This window comes from Temnothorax longispinosus, chromosome 3 (genome assembly GCF_030848805.1).
Source record: "Temnothorax longispinosus isolate EJ_2023e chromosome 3, Tlon_JGU_v1, whole genome shotgun sequence".
NCBI classification, from domain to species: Eukaryota; Metazoa; Arthropoda; class Insecta; order Hymenoptera; family Formicidae; genus Temnothorax; species Temnothorax longispinosus.
The window spans coordinates 12,755,508-12,777,940 of NC_092360.1; the positions used below are offsets into that span (position 1 = coordinate 12,755,508).

The 22,433-nt window shown below is 41.0% G+C and overlaps 2 long non-coding RNA genes across 2 annotated transcripts in view; one reads left to right on the forward strand and one right to left on the reverse strand.

The window, feature by feature from the left end:
• LOC139810430 (uncharacterized) overlaps positions 1-20,209 on the forward strand; it is a 38,718-nt gene extending 18,509 nt beyond the window's left edge. Inside the window, exon 3 of the long non-coding RNA XR_011731332.1 lies at positions 19,699-20,209. This is a non-coding gene — a long non-coding RNA (uncharacterized lncRNA). The remainder of the gene's footprint in view (positions 1-19,698) is intronic.
• LOC139810431 (uncharacterized) overlaps positions 11,975-22,433 on the reverse strand; it is a 163,496-nt gene continuing 153,037 nt past the window's right edge. Inside the window, exon 4 of the long non-coding RNA XR_011731333.1 lies at positions 11,975-13,876. This is a non-coding gene — a long non-coding RNA (uncharacterized lncRNA). The remainder of the gene's footprint in view (positions 13,877-22,433) is intronic.

The window sequence follows — 22,433 nt, forward strand, 5'->3', positions numbered from 1 at the left end:
AAGATGGTTACTACCACGAGGCAAGATCGTGAAACCGCAGATTATTCATTAAGTTCGACAGTAAACCATTCTCCGTCATCACTGGGAGATTCCTTCCAGCGAAAGATAATAAACAGAAAGCATTTGCGCGAGTGCATCCAGTGATTCTCGCGGGTAGCTGTTTAAACACGGGAGCGATCTGTTCGCACATATCTGGAAAATGCAATTTGATATCTCAGGCATTTGTACGTTGTTGAGCATGAAATACAACCGCGCCAAGTCTACCATCAACACATTCTCTCTAATTTTTTAGCTCGCTCTTTATTAGTAACTTCAGAATACGTCTCTAACGCGCCTAATCTCAAATGCCTATCGTTGATCATATTCTAACAAATTAATTAAGAACGTCGAGTGGCAAATTAATTTGCTCCAACGTTGGACACTCGATATTAAGCGATCCTATCGAAAAGGACCGCGGAATTACAGATTTATCTGTGCTTCGTTCACATATGGCGGAGAATTAACGTCGCCGACGTTCTGTCGTAACTCGTCTCGCTTCCCTGAAAGATAGCACGTAAAAAGGACCCGGTGCGCGTGTGTATATACAGGCGTTGTTCAAACAGACAAACGATCGACAAGTATACGTGCCCGGAAGATGCTCGTTTTCGTCGTGGCGTGGAAGCATGGCAGTGACCGGCGCGGTTATAAGACAAGATACATCGGAGGCATATTATGTGCCGCGGTGGTATCTGCCTGCCGCCTGTGTCTGGTGCGTTTTGCACGTCATAATATTTGGAATTGCCGGAGAGAACGCTGGCAGGCTCGTCTTAACGGGTCGCTTCCTCGCTGCTCGCCCGGCACAATCGCCTATTGTACGAAACGCGCGCAAATTTGGTTTCGCCGTCGCCAGTCGATCGATCTTGTCGGACGCGTTGGTGATCTCGCGAAATTAATTCTCTGCGAACGTGATAAAATTTCCAGTCGCGTCTGCGAAATTACGTTTCTAATCTTCCACGATATTTCTCACTGATAAAATCACAATTAAAATTATATATATCCTTATATATATATATATATATATATTTTGGGAACATCGCATAAAATAAAAAAAATTGAGAGGAATATAAGAATCTTTATGACTTGTTTCCTAATAAAGATCGAGCCGGTCGCGGTCGTGATCTTGAAAGGAACTCCCTTGTCGCGGGTGCAACGTATTTTGCCACGAACGTTGACCGCGCGCACGTGTCGCCGATCGGGAATATCCGTTTCTTCCCTAGACAGAGCGTAGAAAAATCTTTTCGATGGAAACAGAGGGAAAGAAACTGGCAGAATGCTCTCCTCTATGGGGTCTGGATCGGCTTAGTTCACGGCAACCTGCGGCGTTCTCGCCCCCTTTTGCACGATGCTCTGTCTCTCTCTCTCTCTCCCTCGTATTTCTTTCCCGGCGTGTCTTTCATCCTTTTTCCGTCTCTCATCCTCTTGCCATAACGTTATATATGCCGATGAACAAGGTGAGGTAGCGCAAAAAGCGAAGCGTCGCTTATGCTCGAGCTGTACCGTCTCTCGTCTCATTCTCCCCTTTTCTGCCCTTTCGCTTTCTCTTTCTCTCGCTTCATCACCGTTCCGTTCTTTCGCGGGAGCTCTCCATTCAACGGCTGTTCGCGAGTTCAGTCTTCGTGACGATTTTTCAGAAGAAATCCAAACGCCGTTTAGGGAATCTTGGCGAACGGCCAAGTCCACTCGATGGCCGCTACTATGTTGGTTCCGCTCAGACACACATATGCTCGGCACGATCGACATATACACGGGCGACGCGTACTCTGGATTATACATATAGCGAGGGACGCATATTTCGCGGGTTTAGATGTCGCACTCTCTTCGGAGTTTTATTGTACCTTCCCAACACAGAGCCTTGCCAAGAAAGATGTTTTTAAATTCTCACGCGGTGTGAATTGTTCAATGAAGGATTTCTAATTTACACAAGTGACGTGACAGAATTCAATATAAAAACATCATTTCAACGACAACCGTAAAACCTTAATTCATGATTTTAATAATAAGTAACGTATCAATGATCAACGTAATGATATTAATATTTGTTTATCGTTAGTCTTTGTCTTTAATAAAAATTACTATCTCGAATGATATATCGCGTCGTGGGCGTGTGCGCATTAAATCTCGAATCAGGCCATTAATACCAGTAACAATCATTTCGCCGAGAAATAAGGCGCGCCGTCTCAGGGATATCGATTTACCAGAGAATGGGAATTGACCGTAGCTCTGATAATTGTACCGGGATAAGAAAAAGACTGACGGATATCTACACTACTGTCCGGAAGTTTTAGCACCGAATTACAGAAATGTATTAAGTGTAAAAGAGAAGATTATTTATCATATGATAAACACACAAGAATATAACTTTTGGGATTTATATTCTAAATCTTTTACAGAACACACAAAAATAACGAAATAATGCAAATCGTATTAAATACAGATACGGAGGAAATACGGTAAAAATACAGTGCAGGACAGTAAATTTCTTTTCTTAGATAAAGTATATTTGTACTTTGCACGCGCGTGCAGCGAAGCGAACGGTGAAGAACCCGAACAGAATTCGACGGCACCGTTTGCAAACCAGTAGCAAGTAGTCTTCAGCAAAATAAAGCGTTCCATCGTTGGATTTAAGCGAACAAAAAAATGCGGGGGGAGGGGGTTAAGCTCGTGTATATCCGGTATTTATTTACAAAAGACGATATTAAATAGCACGTAGAAAATTGTGCACTGTTAGTGCGGTAGGACGAGCGAGGACATATTCCGATTCTTTGGATTCATTTCTGGAAGGTAAACCTCGAAGCGTGAAACATATCGAGGCGAAACGTCTCGAGGGGCCCACCCTGAGTCTCGCCGAGGGATTATTTTGCGGAATATCACAGAGGCGTCCTTATTATCCCGTGGCAGCTGCGGATGATCCGTTGCGACAACGGCCACGACAATTATGCGGACATCTTCGTGCCTCGTCATTCGTCGAATTTCGTCAGGCATGAATTTTTGTCGTGCAACAAGTTGCCCGCTCTCGCGGCAGCTCTCTCGTCCTCGTCACAAAGCTTTTAGCACGCGGGATCTGGCGCGCGGACCGCGAGGTGGATTGCGGGGCACAAGGAACCGCCCGGGCTACCAAAACCCGGAGTTCTTTAAACCGTTTATTCACGGATCGGCGAAGCGCTCATAATATTTGTCGCGTTCGTCAAAGCTTGCACTTGAAAGAAACGCAACTAAATCCGGTCGCTCCGGGCTACCTTCGACGCGGGATCATCTTCGTTGAATTGTGCTCCGTTATTGGGGCACTGCACTCTTCTACAAATTATCTTAAGTAGTTGGAGCACTACCTGCGATACGTTCGTTTCTCTGAACTCTGAAAAGAGTCTTCAGTATCTTTAAATGAGTTTATAACAACGTGAACATATATAATATTAAACATCATACAGAACAAAAAAAAAGCAGTAACTAAATATATTTTTTATACGAATGGACGAATAAACAACGTAATATGTGAATAAATGTTGTACATCGTTTATCAATCACTGTCTCTATTATTTTTGCAATAATAAAATAAAATAAAATTCCACAAAACTTGCTTGGAATTTTATTTTATTTTATTATTGCAAAAATAATAGAGACAGTGATTGATAAACGATGTACAACATTTATTCACATATTACATTATTTATTCGTCCATTCGTATAAAAAATATATTTAGTTACTGCTTTTTTTTTCTGTATGATGTTTAATCATACAGAAGCTTGCTTGTGGAATTTTATTTTATTTTATTATTGCAAAACAATGTAATGTGTGAATAAATTTTGCATATCGTTTATCAATCACTGTCTATTATTTTTGCAATAATAAAATAAAATAAAATTCCACAAGCAAGCTTTGTGGAATTTTTAGATGTTTTATACAAGATACGTGAAATACGTGTAAAACGTATTATTAGCGTCGTTGTAGACTCCAGCATTGTATTATCTAGACGTACTCCTGATCGGGCATTTTAAAGTCGATAAATCACAATTAATTAGCGGGACGTAATGATGCGGCATGTCCTCGCAATTGGTATGAGCTAACGCTGTGTTGGTAGGTATGCATGAGTATATACATACATTGGGCCCGGAGTACGCGTCGAGTACACTCGCTGAGTATCCACGCTTAAATGTATACGAATCTATACTGTTCGCGCGCGTGTATTCAACGGGAAAGAAATTACGGATACAAATTTGCTTGCTATACACTTGCAGAACTCTCCACTGATCGGCTAAATAATTTTATATAAATAATATAAAATATCCGCTAAGTGTTTCTCCGTGTTTAATGATCTGCAGACTATGTATTTATAACCAGCGCCAAACAGAAACAAAATGAAGAAACAATATATTTGGTTTCGGTACCCAGCCTGAAATGATTAATCGAATCGAAGTCGATTTGATACCGATGCATCGATGAATGGTCGCTGTCAAATATTAATTGATTTTTGTCACCTTTGACTTCACTATAATTGTTTTTATTCTAATTGAGCAATTGTGAATATTTCTATTAGATTTCTATTGTCTTTTGTCCTCTTCCTCCAAATATATATCGAATACACAGTATACATGTATATACCGTGTTTTTCAATTTTGCATCAATTCGAACTGGCCGAAAGACAATAAAAATCTCATAATTAAGTGAAAAAGATACAGAGCCGTAACAAGGTGTTGTTGTTTTAATCTTTAACTAGTATGTAAAGTTGTCTAACTTCGATCTAATTAAAGATTAAAACAACAATACCTTGTTACGGCTCCGTGCCTTTTTTCACTAATTATTGATTTTTAATCATTCGAGCCTTTTAAAATTACTTACAGAAAATATTTATAATTGCTCAATTAACATAAAAATAACTATGACGAGATCGAAGATGACAGAAATATCAACCAGCATTATTCGACATCGACCATTCATCGACATCAAATCGACTTCAATTTGATTAATCATTTCTGACCAAGTCCATCGCTAATCTTCTGATAATGTAACTCCCATAGATAGATAAGCGAAGGTAGAAGAATCATTTTCCGATACACGCCTTTTGTGTTTCGGGCTTTGGGCTTTTGAAAGCGTCGGAATAACCGTAATTGTAGCCGCGTCCGAGTTGGATAACATAGTCATGAGAGTCGACGGGGTATATACGACACACTCGAGCAACCGCAAACAGCTCGATTCCTTTTGTCCGGCTGTCCGGACTGAAAATAATGGTTTAACTATTCGATAGGACAGAGGCACCGCGAGAGGGAAAGTAAACGGGAGGAACGGCGGCGCGGAACAAGGAGAGCGGGCACAGCTTCGCCACGCCGCGGCAGAGGTGTTAATACAGAGGTCGATCTCTGGGAGTCGCCTACTACCAGTTTCATGCAATATGCGCATGTTTAACTGACCAAAGCTCTGTATCGCCCCGGCCTTGTTCCCTCCTTTCCACGGTATGGAGCGTGCACTCGCCGACGAGAGAGAGAGAGAGAGAGAGAGGGGGGGGGGCAGGGGGAATTTCGTCTGTCGAAGGCGAGTGCATTGGTATCGTGCTGAGGCTCGTTTTATTTATACGTCGTACTTCAATTCGGCGGCGACCGCTATGGTTCCAACCAGGTTGGGCAACCGAGGTAGTTACTGGCGATCTACCGAGTAAATATCGAGCCGAACTTCGGTCTCGTCGGAAGCAGGGAGAAGCGTCGAGTTCTCTTATTCTCTATCTCTAACACCTTCACGCTATCGCCTATCTCTCATTGTCAAATAAATATCGTTTCTATAATTAATATTTATTGTATTCGATCTCTGTGGGTTTAATAGAACCGATATAACTAATTAAATATTCACAACTTTATTAAAGAATCCAAATAACATGCTTTTCTTTATTTTCGTTATTTCACTTTAAAGAAAAAAAAAGTAATGTATTTTTAGTGCAAATTATTCTGAGATATAAAAATGCTAAAGGAAACTTTCAATTGAAGTGAATAGAACCAGAGTGCCAGCCGCGCAACTAATTCGAGCGCGCGTTTAATCGAATTTTTGTTAAACCTCCCCCGCCCCGCCAGAGCGGGCCGGCCATAGCCAAGCGACAATTACTACGGGCAACGCCGTACGGGCGAGGGGCGCGCTGATTCCGGTACGTCAAAGATGGGTATTTGTATACTTTAGCCCGTGTGTACTTGCCGTGGCTGGTGAGTCGAGTTCTATAGACCCAGGGGGAGGAGGATGGGTGGGTACGGGTCGTCGGTAGCGGGACGTTCGGGTCAACTTTGTTTGCATTGGCCGTGCATGTTCTGTCGACTAGGGGGAAGACCGCTTCTTGATGCAAACTGCCCATTTGCAACTACAATCATCTCCACGTCGAATCGCGCGTCGGTCCTGGCCAGGTCCAACCTGATCGAGCACGGTCCACGCCAACGGCCCCGTGGACCTATCCCCGATTGGCGTGTGGGCATATAACGCGGAGGTCGGCCGGGGATGTGTCTAGTGTATAAACCGACGTACATAGCTGGTGCAACGGTGCTTCAGTTGCTGCATAACAGAGTGAAAACAACGACCGACCGGGAACCAAAGGCTATACTAACGGACCGGACCGATCATGTAACCATCCTCCTGGCGCTTTCGTACCTCGAGGTATAGCGCCCTGAGGCCGCGTACGTGAATTCAACGCCGTTCCCGGCTGCATCTCACCTCGCTCGTATTTTGACATCTCTCTCGTATTATTCGATTTGTCGCGGTTTTTCGAGCGGTCTGTTATTTCGCGCTCGCGCCCAAAGGCGATGAACCGGTCGGACGATGGATAGATCGGCGCGAATTATTTCGTTCAAACATTACTGCCTTTTACACAAGTTTTATGAAATTCAGAATGTGACAATAGAATTGTGCCTTGAAAAATGTAGTTGTGTACTTAAAAAAAAATAATTTAATTTTTATTTCGCAAATTGTTTATATTTTTATACTGCAATTTCTAGAAAATAACATAAATGTATTGAATTAGTCTTGAATTTTATGATTAAAAAGAAAGATGTAATATTTATCTTTAAAAAAATATATAGGAGAACTGTCAAAGATGAACAAAAGTTGAAAGAAATATTTTGTGATACAGCTAAAATTCTTTTCAACGAAGAATTTATATTTCGGGAATGAGTCAACGGGAAAATATTTAGATTCCTAGAAAAATGTCCGAGCGCGAATCTTCCCTATTCATCTAGGTTTCGTCGCGACGTCTTTCTGGTGCCGTCTGCCGCCTGCTAAGAAGACCGGGATGTGTTTCACCTGTTGCACGAATAGTCCAGGTAGCGATCCCTAGAAAGCAGCACGTCGACACGGCGGCGATCCCGACGGCCGAAAATGGCACGGACTCCGACTGAGTGGCATATAATAACGCGCTTCTGGATACGCTCTCGGATGCCGGTGCGCGTCCTCATTAGGGGATATGATAGATGCGGCGGCAGATAGTAGCCGCATGCCTCCTACAATATATATTCGTCGGCGAGGATGGAGTTCGGGGGAGTGAGGAAGGAACGAGGACTCACCTCCTTCCATTTCCAGCCCGAACTCCGTTCGGCGCGCGGACGGTTCTTCTTCGTCGCTCCTTCTTCCCCGCGGCTTCTCGCGGGGCTACCGGTCGGATGGCAGAGGCAGCGGCAATACGATTCCGCGTCCACGAGAGCGTCGACATTTCCATAATATTCAAATGTATAAAAGCGCGGGACTGAAGCCGTTGGAGAATGAAAAAGGTAGAGGCAGCGCGCCCAGCGAAGAAAAGAGGATTCGTCGATACGAGAAGGACAGAGGCGGACGGAGGGAGGAAGAAAGAAAGAAAGGAAGAGACCGGGAGGAAAAAGACAGAAGAGAAGCAAGGGAAGAAAGGGACGAGAGCGAGAAAGGTTGAGAGAAGGGAAAGGAAGAAATGAGTAGAGAGGGCTAGAAGAGTGAAAGAACGAGCGGGGGAAAAAGAGGGGAAGCGGGTACGAAGTGGCGAAGAGGAATTGGGAGGTGCGGTGTGCGGTACGCACGACGTGGTATGCCGTGGCTCTTCGGCGTGGCCATGCCGCGGTACCGGCCTGCGGACCAGCGGACCTCGGCACGGCACGGCGCGGCGCGGCTCGGCTCGGCGTGGCGCGACGCGGCGCGGTGTGCCACGCCGTGGTGTTGCCGGCTGACATATTTATCGGCGGCCGCGCCACCTGCAACCGGCTCCGCGGCATCCGTACAGAGCGGTGTTTTGCCCATTTGTATCCCCGATTCGCCGCCCGGCCGATCCAACGACAGCCCAGTTTATCCGTTCTCGCTCTATCGCGCTTCTCTTCGCCTCCTTCGTCCCCGTCGCTCTCACACCTTTCTTTCAACCTCGTCTCCTCCTCCTCCTCCTCCTCCTCCCTCCTCCTCTGCTGCCGCGCTTTCTGTCTCCGCTCCCGCTATCACTGTCCGCGCAATGCCGCTAAAGCGGCCGAGGGTTGTTCTTTCCGACGTCGAGCAGAAGAAACCAACTAGAGAGATGACATATTAGCTATTGGTTACCAGCCACCGCGATGGTCTTATCTTTTCTGCATTATAATCTTCATACACAACAAAAATTCGTGATGATAAGCTATGAAGAGACTAATCGATGGTCAAGCTATTTAAAATAATCGATGAAAGTAAAAGAATTAGTAAATTACTCATGATAAACGCAAAAAGTTATATTTTTAGTTCCTGATTGATTTTCAGTCAGACGTAATAGCTAGAATATCTCGAATTTTGACTGGAAATAAACTATTAATTTACTATTTCGTGATTTAGTTATTGGTTAAGACATTTTTTCCGGTTTTTTATTAAAAGTTAAAATTCTATTTCTATTTTTTGGGCCAATAACTATCCGAGTTAAGAATGAACCAAAAATATCGACTTAATGTATTAAATACATTTTCTTTTGTATATCTTTAAATGTTTATAGCATAGAGCGATAGAAAAATGTGCACATTAAAATATTATGATACTTTTTGTATAACATGATGAATCGTGCTGTTCAAGCCGTTAAAAGAGTTAGCCGTTACAACGAGGCCAGGGAATACGCAAGAACGAAGCTTACAATGCGCGTATAAATAAATGGATTAGTTGCGCGAAGGTTAATCCGCCTTCTTCCAGTGCACAGTGCGCGAGCAACGGGAAGATGATGTACCGCATGCCAGCATGTCGCGCAGCGACGACGTTTACTGTGCGCACCGTTAGTATCAGTGACGATCATAAATTTCAGTGTATTCGAGCAGTTATAATTCTCCTCTCCTCGATATACGTGTCCCCCTTTCTTCTCCTCGGTCAGCCGAAGGAACGGTATACTATACTATGATGTATGTATATATCTCGCGGCCCTAAACGGCCCATTGTTCGCGACATCGTCTTGACGAATTTGTACATAACGGCAGCACTCGGGCTTTATATCCACGGCCTTAACGATGACAAAAGGAGAAATTGTCCGACAGAAACGGATAGGAGTTTCAAAGAATTTATTCGCGATTAATTTATTTTATGAAACTGATAACACTTTTAATTGATTACTATCGTGCAATATTGTTCATGTCTTAATAAACTTCCTGTTCTTATAATAACTAATTTGTTGAAAATAATAAACATTAAACGCATCATTATAATTGTATTAGGTAATAAAAAAAGGTAACGGCAATATAAATGTGATACTATCCACGTACAAATAAATCTTACTCTGATTTTATAAATGATCATCGAGTGCGTCTTAACAGATTGCTTTGAACTGACCAGCACGCGGATGCCGCGACTGAATTCCCTTTCTTCTTTATTCGAAGCCGCCCGATTCAAGCGGATATTGTTTGATTCTAAAATAATAGCTCACCGTAGGACATCGTAACATGAAGGATTCCGTGGAATTTCGCGACTCCCAACCTTCTCGAACGGTCCGCTGGCCGGGACCAAATCTTCCTCCCCAAACTCGGGAGCTGAAGTTCCCGCGTGTGTGCCTCCTATTATTTTTAATGCTGTAACGTATACCGTGGATTGTTGTATCTAGAGGAGGGAGAGAAAGAGAGAGACAGAGAGAGAGAGAGAGAGAGAGAGAGAGGGAGGGGAGGAGGAGAGGTGGAAGAAAGGTGGAAGAAAAGAGTGAAAGAGCGAAAGAGCGAGAGAAAAGGGATGGAAAGGAGAAATAAAATGGAGAGAATGTCGGATGTCGAACCTGGCGCGGATTTACGGGGCGCTTTGTAACACCGCCTTCCTCAATTCAGCAATATACCTAGCCTCTTCCCCTTTTCGTTCCACGTGACTCTCACTCTCCCACGAGGGGAACACGAGAGGAAGGATCTGCCAACGACCGTACGTGTATCTTCGCTACCTTCATGCTCATTAACCCTTTCTACCCGCAAACTAAATACTTTCGCCTTCCGAGCTTGGCTTCCCTCGCCTTAAGCGTACCGGAATTTTCACGCTTTATGTTTTATGTCTACTATTGAGTCACGATTATACACGATTATTCGTGACTGTACGTGAAGACCTCAAGTATATTCCAAGTCTCTCACATCTATCCTGTATTTACTATTTTAATTTGTAACTCTTTTTTAAAATTGTGAAATTACTTTAAAGCATTTCAATAACGTTTAATACAAAAACGTGAAAATTGTTTATTAATTATAATATGGTACAATGATGTATAAATTAAATGACGTCAATGCGCGCACATGCATCGTTATACCTTTCTTTCGTATAATAATTTTAATAACGCGTTAATCACGTTTAAAATCTTTGGTTGTCTTCTCTAAGAAAGATCCTTTACAGCAACGGGAAATGTGTAATAAATGCTTACCGATAAAAGATGAAAATTTTTTGCAATTTCCAAGTGGTCGCGCTTGACATGTCCTTTATAATAGATATGAGAGAAACGTTCGTGCTCGCGCCTATCTGTCGCAACGCGCTCGCGTACATATCACCTGCAAGGACAGTTGCAGTTTTTCGCCATAAATGGAACTGGAGCACGCGCCAATGTGAAACGTTTATGGATTACAAAATCGCAAACGAAGCCTAACCAGATTTGAAACCGCTTCTACATAAGCAGAGGTCTCGCCTCGTGAAAAACATTGGTCGTACCGACTCTTACCTCTCGCGCTTGTCTCTGGAATCCAGAAGTGTAATGACACGAGTAATTGGGCCTTAGAAACGGAATCTCACTGGCCGTTTTTATTATACCGGCAAAAAAAACCCTTCTGCAGGCGGCTCTTTTGTTAGTAACTAATGTGCATTCTTCACAATGTGCGCAATGTACACTTGAGCAAAGACGCTGTTGCATTTCTTTTTCCTTAAAATAAATTGCAGTTTCATTGACAAAAGCACGTCAATTTCTAAGTATGTGCGAATAAATATAAATTTATTTGACAGCAACATAGAATCAAATATAATCAGCGTTTTTCTTTCTGCATTATATTTGTATCGTATCAAGTTTCTCTATTTCTGTATTTATTACAATTTCGTTTATCAGATATATTATAGCAAGGGGGCATAACTCCATTAGTATATTGCAAATGTATCATAGATCGCATCCTGAACTTCCAATCTCGGCTAATTCCAGCCAATTATATACCTTCGACAAATAAATGGATGATTCTTGAATGCAACTGCCTCCACGGTGAGCTGTCTCAAGAGGCCTCATTAACTGCAGTCTGTTCAATTATATAATAATAAGCTAATAATAATTGCATTGCCGTTGCATCGGTTCATTGAACGACGAGAGTAGACGAATAAATTAAGGACTAACTTCCCTCTTACAATACCCTCATCCAGACTGCACGATATATTGCATCAGATCTGATCTCGAATGCATTTTGACCACTTGAATAGCGGCAGTTAATTCGCGCGTACACGCACACGAATGTATTACAAAGATCTTGCACGTCGCAAATAAAATAATAACGTTGATTTAAAAAATTCATTTTATTTTCTTTGGGAAATACAATGACAAAATAATCGTAATTTAAATGTTACGTATAAACTGCACATTGCAATGTACAAGGATGATCTCACGATTTTTAGCGAATCTCTGACCTAAATCTTCCACTGCGGAAATGAAAGCTCTTTCAGGGATGACCTTAGAAAACACTATCCATTCAATCTCGGTAAAAGATCAATTACATAAATAGCGTCCAAAGGAGCCGCAATGCTACTTTGATTTACACGTATATACATGCATGTTCTCATGCATTGTAATTTTTAATGCGACCGCATACTTTGATTTACAACGTCGTCCATGGTATTTCCATAATTTATGTGAAAATACGACGTTGCCACGATTTATGGATTTCGATGTTCACGATTGCGATGAATATAGATGCTCCTACTGATCATTCGAGATTGTAAGTATCCTCTCGTGGACATTCACGTAATACGAAATTAATTATTACCCAAGAGGTAAGAAATCTTATTGCGACATTAATGGAACGAATTAAACTAATCTGTGATAAATAAATGTAGATATAACTATAATGAATTCATATATTGATTCATAATGATTTGTATTAATTCTTACTGATTAATCACAAACATATATCTATAATAAATCTTTATTAACTTTATCCGTTATTCAGAATCATCGATACGTAGCGATTAAAATAATCGTCGCAGATATTTTATGCCAATTTCCTTCACCGAGCTTCGCAGTTTATGGAAAATCTGCGATTTTTAATATATTGACTTGCATGCAACCGATCCCGCGGGAGTGATTTATACAACGGTGTTTGTTAGCGGCCTTTGTCTATTTGCAATTCATGTACCATCAGCATCGGGGACGTTTATCACCTTCATAAACTTCGATCCTACTGACGCAAAACACATTTATCATCATATCGTTGATTTCATAATGTTGCGTTGAGAAGGTAACGTTACACGAGAGCGCGCTTAGGTTTTCTTTAATCGTAGATCAAGCCGGTCTCATTAAGCCGTATTTAGCGACGCCGATGCAGACTCCCAATAAAGACGAGATCTTTTAAGCCCACAGTATTCCCGGTATTAGACTCGCGTGCGAGTGACCTCGAAAACGGATTTTCTTTCTGGCAATTAATATTTATCGTGTGTCTTTATATCAATCCTTGTGTAAATTGATTAAGATTAAAAACGGTGGAAATAGAGTGATAACTGCAAATAAAGCGACGTGTCAGGAATATTTATATTTAACTCGTCTTAAAGATGGTAATCGTTTCATCAGCATTTGAGAGAAAGAGAGAGAGAGATAGTTACCAAATCAAAATTAGCTAACGCTATTTATTTAGTTACAGCAGCAATAAAGCATTTACAGAAACGTTTGAGATAATTAAAGTCACACACGGTTTTGTTTTATTTTCAGATATTTTATAAACACGTAATTGTCGGCGCGAAACATTCGTTGCTGACCAAACAGGAATAACAGGCAGAAATGCAAGCGGTGTGAATCCAACTTTAAAGTCCGTGACTTGTATCGGTGATACAACGATTGATTTGCGAACCCCTATAGAATCATGAAGTCATACATACTCACACGGCCGCGCACGATCGATACAAGAAAATGATATAAACGATCTCCCTCGCTGTGGCAAGCGGATACCGCGGCTCCCGGTCAAACGTTAACTGGTAGCATGCGAACGGTTATGCTAATTTCTACGTCTCAACGTTAATATCGAATATTTATGATCGTTCAACGTATGACTTACGTTTATTACTTTCACCTACCCGATATACCGATAGTTCAAGACTGCACATGCCGGTTGTATTGAAACTGTTACGAAACTATTGCAGCTCGTATCGGTGGACAAAGCTTGCTTCTCATGCCTTTCATCGGTACATTTCCATTGTACTCTTCATTGATTGCGTTGACGATCTGAAATTATTTATTATTATATTATGTCATAATACACTAGAACTGAACAATAGAACGTGGTAAATATAAGAGAAGGTCTGAGAAATCTGCAGTACTTTATATAATTTTATTCACAAACGAATATGTTATTTGTCGGAATATGTTTTTACCCGACCAAGCCTTGTAATAGAATTATTTATTATTCGATAGCTAATTTGAGGAAAATCGATGTGTATCTCTAAGAGAAAGAGAAGATAATATAAAATGGATGTTGATTATCATGGTTTTATATAAGAACAAACCTCAGAGCAAGATCTTCTTACAAGATATTATTCAGAAACGTAAACCACAAACTTCCTCGAAAGATTTTAATATCTTTATGCAATAAATTGTTGTCAGCTTATGTTGAAAATATAATAATAAAAATGCAATAGAGTATATATTGCATATCTTTTGTTAAATCGTGTATAGTGATGTATCATAACGATTTATTCTTAGTATTAGTATTACTTGAAAGTTAATGGTCGATTTTAATTTGCTTAATTTTAATTGTTTATTACATTTTATTTGTTCAACATGTATCTTTCACTATAATTTAATTATTAGTATCACGGTACTGTATAATTGCAATATGAAGATTATTAGAAACAGTAATTTGATATTTACGATTTAATATATTAATAGTTAATGACTGAACTGTATTAAATTGCGAGTTCACATAAATTCGAAGGAATCGCAAGTTTGAGAAAAACCCATTTTAAAAGTTTGGGATTTATTTTTCGCATAACTGTAGAAAACTGTAGAGATAAGATCGCTAAGTCGTTTAATGGGAATATAAAAATTCGTAAATCTTCATCCGCGTTTCCCGGATATTTCGCCAGGCGGTCAGGAGTGGGCGCGGTTATTTTTTAACATTCTGCACCTTTATTCGAGTCAAACATCGGACGGAGACGCCCGAGAGAGAGCCGAAACTTTTCCAATTTAAAGTTTTCGTCGGCCCTGACTTTCACGCTGCTGCAGACCAAACGGGGTATCTTTATTGCACTCAACAACGTTGCGTACCTCCCCGCCGTACTCAGGATACTCTAACACTATACCCGCTAAACCCGTACATAGAATTCGTGTTTGTGTAAACACACGTCCTATCACCATTTTTCTTTTCGACCCTTTCTCACAAAGCTTTATCGAACGTCATTACTGTATAGGTAAACCTGCGGTGACCTTTCGGTGCCATGGGTATTAATTAACTTCTAAGCTATTGGCATAGAAAATAATGCAAAGTGTCTACCAATTGTTAATAAAGAAAGTTATATAAAGTTTTTACTTATCGTACTTAGTTATAAAAAAATATCCCGGTTGCTGTATTTAATCAGTTATTACTGTAATACAAATGTTCGTTTCACATATTTGAAAAAGCGTATACCGATACTGGTCTGGGAAAAAGTTTTTCAACGATTTCCGTGTCCAGTTATACCCTCTTCCCCTCCCGTCACTCTCAGTGTGAAAGCAGCTTAAGAACCGGTGGTTAAGCTTTTCTGGTAATTAAGTGAGGCTTATGTCGGCACTGCGAGGGTGGCTGTGGTAACCTTAGAGGTTAATAACTCAGGGGAGGTTGGTCGCCCCGTGTGCAACTGGCGAATATGATATTGTTATGGGGTCTGAACGCGAGTCTACGGGGGTCCGGACTGCCACGGGCATGAAGGAGGAAGGGAGAGAGAGCGAGCGAGAGGGAAACAAGTCGGGGTAAGGCGAGAGAATGAGAGAGGTACCAGGTACCTAGCACCAACCGTCCGTGCTGTGAACTCTACACCAGCTGATTAGGCTCGTGCCAGGCGTTATTAATCCGCTAACTCACCCCCACCTGACCTCTAACGAGCAGAACTATCTGCGCTACACGTGCATACGTCGTTACGGTTCTCCGCCACTGGTTCTCACGTGCGGATACGAGCTCCTTAAATGAACTTCGACTTCCGTTCGATTAAATTTGACTTTGGTCAAAGTGATTGCTTCAACAAACTGTATCCATTAAAGCCAATTTTGACTATCTTAACTTGCTGTACGGGCGAAGCGGATCTTTTTAAGTATATATAATATCCACAATATGTAAACTTTATAATCTTTTGGGTTTATTTCTTTGTTAATGTCAAATCCATAAAAATATGTGTGTTATAGGAAACAAAGTACGTGAAAAGTGTTGCAAAAGATTTTTGCAATATATATCAGGTTTGTGAAATGTACACGCGTGGATCTTCGAAAAATGAGATGCGCAATGAAATGTAGAAAATGCATATCGTAAATCTTAAAGAATTTTTTGTTTATATTATAAAATATTTTGTTACGTTCACAGTGTCTTATAAAACACAGTCCAGAATAAAGATACTTTAGTGATTACTTTTGCATGAATGTTTTTATATTTTTTATATAGCATTTTTTAATTTACAAATTAAATAATTACAAATTAATGTGCAGCGAGTTTATTATAAATGACAGAGTTTATACAAGAGAACCACTGGCGGAGAATGCGTTGTGCGCGTCCGACGTAATATTAGCAATGAAGACCTTATAATCACCTGCCCTTTGCGCGTGACTGTGATGAAGATATCTGCAATCTTGCTGTATAATTACAATTCTCAAATACATTTCTTTAACTTATCGCACTATAACTTTTTTAAATTTACTTCTTTTAAAATCATATTTATGCGAAGTTTTGTATATATGAATCACGCTTATCTCTTTTTGTACAAAATGCAAATGTGCACTGATATATCCAATATTCTAAAATGTTTACACATAAGAATACTTTTTTCTTTTCATTTACAGGATAGCTTGAATTGTTATATGAACAATCGACTTCTTTAGTATGGAGAATTTTAAAAGTTGCGTAGAATATCGTGAAATAGTATTCCGCTGGATCTCCGATGGCTCCGGGATAACGCGAGATGCTGGATTCGGACGGTATTGATTTGCGTGGTCAATGATATCGAGTTTCTGGTGAAAATATTGCTGGTCGATAGTGTTCTGCTTTATGAGGTGTGTAATGACACCGTACGGGAACAGAAAACCCAGAGGAGACGTAAAAACGGCACATCGTATGCAGTTTCACCGGGCGGTGCGAGATAGTGGGAGAGAGACAGAGAGGGAAAGAGAGACAGATGGAAAATGGAATGTCGAGTAAGCGAGAAATGGAGAGAAAGAGAGAGAGAGATTTCGAGAGATCGAAGAGAGAGCGCGCTAGGTTATTGGACGAGCAGCAATCATAAAATTTCCACCCTCCTGTACGAGGGATACCACGGGTCGAATTTGACTGCGACACGTACACGCAGGCGGGCACTACGCGCGCGTGTACGTAGATATGTAAGGGATCGTTCGGGTTATAAAATGTTCTGCAAACTAGATATGTTGTCAGCGGTTTACATAAGGCTGCCACCCACGCGCGTCTGTCCGCTGGTCGAATTTAAAAGGTACGCCGTGTTCTTTACATTTACATTTACACGGGATTTTCGTTGACTTGGCATTTTCAGCGCGTTAGGCGTTAACTTTTCCTATCTTGGAGTACGTATGAATTCAATTTTCGGTTACGACGCGCTGCCGTATAATGTATACGCTTCCCGCGAGCAAAGATGTGTGTGTATGCGTGTTACTCATACGTAGTTGTGAAATAAGATTCAACATTATCGAACAAATTCTTATAATACACTTTTACACGATAGTTCACGTACGTATGCAGTTATCAGTTATACAAAGGAATTAATACATGGATATTTAAAAATATTGAATATTGGATATATTTTTAAAGCAGAATAAAATCTTATAACTACACATTGGAAAGCCTTCTCCATATTTCAATTTCTGTATAAGTGTAACATTATTCTTTTGAATTATCGTAGAGTCTTATCTTTATTGCGAACATTTCAATAATGTATTTCTGGGGAAAAAAAGGAAAAGTTTGACTCGCTTTTAACATTTTGTGTCACACAAGAATATTTATCATAAACCGGAAACACGAATATTATACTGGTGTAGTAAAGTCACGGGCTATTTTTGCTATCTACCACCAGCTTTGTAGCGCGTCTCGTTGAAATAGCCAATATTATGGAATTCTTTCGTAGTCGTGGACATTCGCGAATTCGTATCTGATATGTCAGAGTTATGCGTTATTGCCCGTGGCCTCCCTCTTCCCCGTCTGTCTGCGAATGCGATTGGATATCGCATAGCTATTCCTGACGAAAAAATCCGCCTGCTACGCGTATGCTATGCTACTGCCAACGGCATTGCATAAACATTAGGAATGTATCTTCGATCTCCGGCGACCGTAAGATAGTAGCACGACACCCACGTTCCTGAAATCGAAAAAACCCAATGGACGCTTCACCGTTTGACCGTTACCACGTCCGCGAGAGACAACGGGAACGTGAAGGGAATATAATGCGAACGCGGCGTGCGCGGGATTATGGGCATAATCGTTCGTCGACTATATGGCAACGTGAACGTTTCAGTTGCGTACATATCAACCGCGCGCTGTTAACTCGACTATGAACGATTCTTTCGAGATTAACACGATTGTATTGTTTCAAAAATTCCCACAAGTTAAACACTTTATAAATAGATGAAAATTAATGTTTGTAGCAATATTTATTTATTCGAATATGTTCAACAATTAGGGAGCATCTTAATTTTAATCTTTATAAGAAAATTGAAAAAATATATTTATGAGTTCAAAATTATTTACTTTATTACAAGAATATGTATGCATATATTTGGAATAAAGTGTATTTTATAACTCGTGTATCTTTTTGTAATTACGTGGAACTCGTGGGCGTATACTTTAATTTACTCTTTATCTCAATATCATGCGCGGCCGATTACCGATGAATACATTCATAGATGCGGGTCGCAGGGGTCGCGGCGCAGTCACGCATACACATATATGATTTGAAGAGATTCGTGGGTCGAAATCGCGCGGACAATGAAGCGCACGGGCGCTCACGTTTCCCAACAACACTCGCCCAATTTCACTCAAACAGAAGCCGATTAATTCACGGCGTCCAATTTAATCCGTTCTCCCGGCTCGATCGGCGACGAAGGAAGGCCGCCGATGGAAAAGCATCGTAGTTATCGCGGGGGCCCCTTCCTCGTCTCCCTTCCGTTCAGGACCCTCCACGGTATGGGGCATGGGTGGTTTCCATACGCCGATCCATTATACATATTTTAAACTGTCAATCTCTCCGCGGCGATTGCCATTCGGATTGGCCGCGCGGATTAGGCGGAAAGGGTCAGGTTGGATTGCTATAGGGACAACAATGAGACCCTACAAAAGACGCGGAATATTAGGGAGCAACGTAGACTATCGACAGACTGCCCTACCGTTCAGCAACCTCGCCATCGCCGCTCTCTTGCTTCAACTTCGATTTCCTTTCCTCCGCCCGGTCTTCCTTTCTCCGCGCCTCGTCATTAATGCGTATCAAATCGCGCGGAGTGAATCCTTGATGATGCGTGACATGCGACGACCGGAGAGAGAGCGCGCGACTTTTTCTAGTACAAATTTAACAGTAGAACAACCACGACATCATTTTTTGTGTGTAACATACATTTTGTGTCTGTGAATACCTGTTCCTTTTTTTTTTTTCGAGAATTTTTCATGTTCGTACAACAGTTCTGTCAGATTATTTTAAAAATAAGTTGTCAAAAAGATTCTACGTTGAATAAAACGGATGAAGTCATTATTTCCGTTAATATAATTTACTCTACTGTACAAAATAATATTGTCTATTTTCTCAAAAATAATATCTAGGAATAATGCTGTTTTTAAAATAATCAATTTAATTAATTTTTTTGCCCGTTAGAGTCGTCGGTTGGAGTAAGAAAAGCTGTTTACGAAGTTCTGCAACGAGATAGACGGACGAATGCACCTAATGCATACCTCGCCTCATAGTGCAGAGAGCACGAATGCTGTTTCGCACTGCGCTCGCACTGCTGGCTCGGGGTCCGTTGTCGTTTCGCAGTCATCTCACCGATCTGCCCTAAGTCAGAGTGACTCCGGAGTCTCTACGGCTCTTATACGTGCGTGAGATCACGCGCGAGCTCGTTCCCTGCATTTATGCCTAAGGCCCCGAAGGCTTCCACGCTTTTTTTTCTACTCCTTTCGCATGCCCGCTCTTCCTGCTCTCGCACTCAAATGGAATCGTTTTCTTGTCACGCACGGTCGTTAAAGTTAATTTAAAACTGGAGCGTTATTATTATATGAGTTTTAGCATTAAAAGCTGCTTATTGATATCCGTTATCAAACGGGTCTGTAAAATATATTCAAAGAATAAAAGCAGTGCCATTTTCTACAGAGTTGTGAAAATTCTTAATGGAATAGAACAGAAAATACAATCTGTCCTGCATTTTCCACCGAATTCTGAAAGAAAAATGCACTTTCTGACATAATTAAACACACATAAAGTTTATATTTAAAAATATGATATTGATAGATCAATTATGTATAAATTCAAAATTTTTCATTTCATGCTTTTAACAATTTCAAAGTATAAACGTAACCTTAGAAGAATTAATAAATAAAAAACATCTCGAAAATTGAAAAAGATTAATTGTATACAACATATGTTTCGTATCTTGTAATTGTAATCTTCGTTAAACGGTTCAAATCTAAGATATCTCAATAACACCATCAGCGATTTATAACACTTTGCATCACATCATCATCATCGTCATCGATATCGCTTAGTTATAGCTAACGCCTGTTTGCCGGCGTCTGTCATTGATGGATCTCTTCAGGCCTTTCTGCCGATCATTAATAATTCATCTGTCATCATCCTCAGTAGCTGTCGTAATAATGGTAGCGGGACTGCCAGTAGCAGCGGGTAACAACCGACGGTGTTCATATCTAGGAATCGAATCCTAAGCCTCTTGTCGTCCACTGCGAGAGAGAGAGCCCAGCCTTCAGTAGCCTTCTCCACTTCACTTATTTGCATATAAAGGAATTCTTTCGCTTTGCGAACTCTTGCGCTTGTCGTAATCGCGTAACTGTAAGTTTTTGTTGATGGAGCCTGCCAATATTCTGGCGATTCATGATCTACCGATGCGCATGATACGTAACTTTTTATCGGATTCTTTAGCTGTATAAGCACTTGTTACATATTAATGTGTCTTTTTTAATTTTATTTTTCTACATAATTTATGTGAAGACCTATATAGAAATCATATTGCGTTATACGCGTTACGTTAGATATTTATATATACGACTTCTTGTCGCGCGTAATTTAAGTTGCACTACAGATAACGCCAGTCACATAAATAATAAGTGGATACGAAACAACACAAAATATATTTCCTCTCTGTCTCGTAATTCATAATGTTTACCTCGCTAACAATTCATACGAGATATATAGAGATATATACGTGAGCGTAAGGGTCTTTCTGGAAACCTGATATCTTTGAAAAATAAATCAACGGGTTTCAAGCGGTATAATTTTCATATCGCCGTATTGTTTATTGCATCATACATACTGGCGTTGCGAGAGACACGAATATATAGAATTTTAATGGAATACAATTTATGGCTGTTTTACATTAAAAATACGCGCGGTATTTTCTCCTTCGATAACACAATCGGCATTCCTAACTCAATGATTAATTTTAATGAGACGCGCCGACATGTAGCACGCTTTCAATTTCAAGCGACATCCGACAGTTTTAGGAACATCCAACGAGGATCCTCGTCGCGTTTGATTAATCATAAAAATTTAATTTGAGAGATTCGAACGTAATTTACGAAATCATTCATAAATCGACGATAATTATTGCGTCGTGTGTCAGGCGCGGTCCGAGATGTTTCGATGTTACGCGCGAGCCCCGTAACCCGGGCTTTACGTAATTGCGACCGAGCGCGATAGCTCGGTCAGCGTAGGTTCGTCAATAACTCGGATGCTATTAACATTCCTGTCCCGCCGAGTTAAGTCAGGTTAGTTACCAGGTTAACCTTACAAAACTGCTCGGGTCAGTCTTGAACAAGCCTGTAGGTCGGTACGTATGTGGAAAGACCTCTCACGGCCTCCGGGCGATGAAGCCGCCCATGAATTTCGGCTAATGAGAACATTTGGAGATACGTCAGTTCCAGTATGCTAATGGCCATACAGATGCCGATACAATTTCAAGATGAATCTGTCTCCATCTTTCTTCCTCCTCCTCTCTCTCGTTCGCGTTCGATGTATATCCCTCCCCCTCGTATACCCCCCCGTACATCCTTCCATCTACCCTCCCTGTACCGCCGAACCGTTCCTATATTATAGCTGTCCACTGTATATCTCTACTTTGGTTATATCTTCCATAGGGACAACGGTCCGGCGCGTATACTTTATGCAAATAAATGTATATTCTCTCTAATTAAACGCGGCCGGTCGCTAAGAAACTGTCGCACGTGCAATGAAGTCTCTCAGCTGCAACGGGTGATCGATAATACCTCCATTTCTGACATCGCACTTTGAAATGTTTGGGGAGGATTTCATTACGGAGAAACTGGAACAATGCAGGCACCTAAGCACCTTTTGTTTTATGTAGAAACTGAGATAAATAAAGG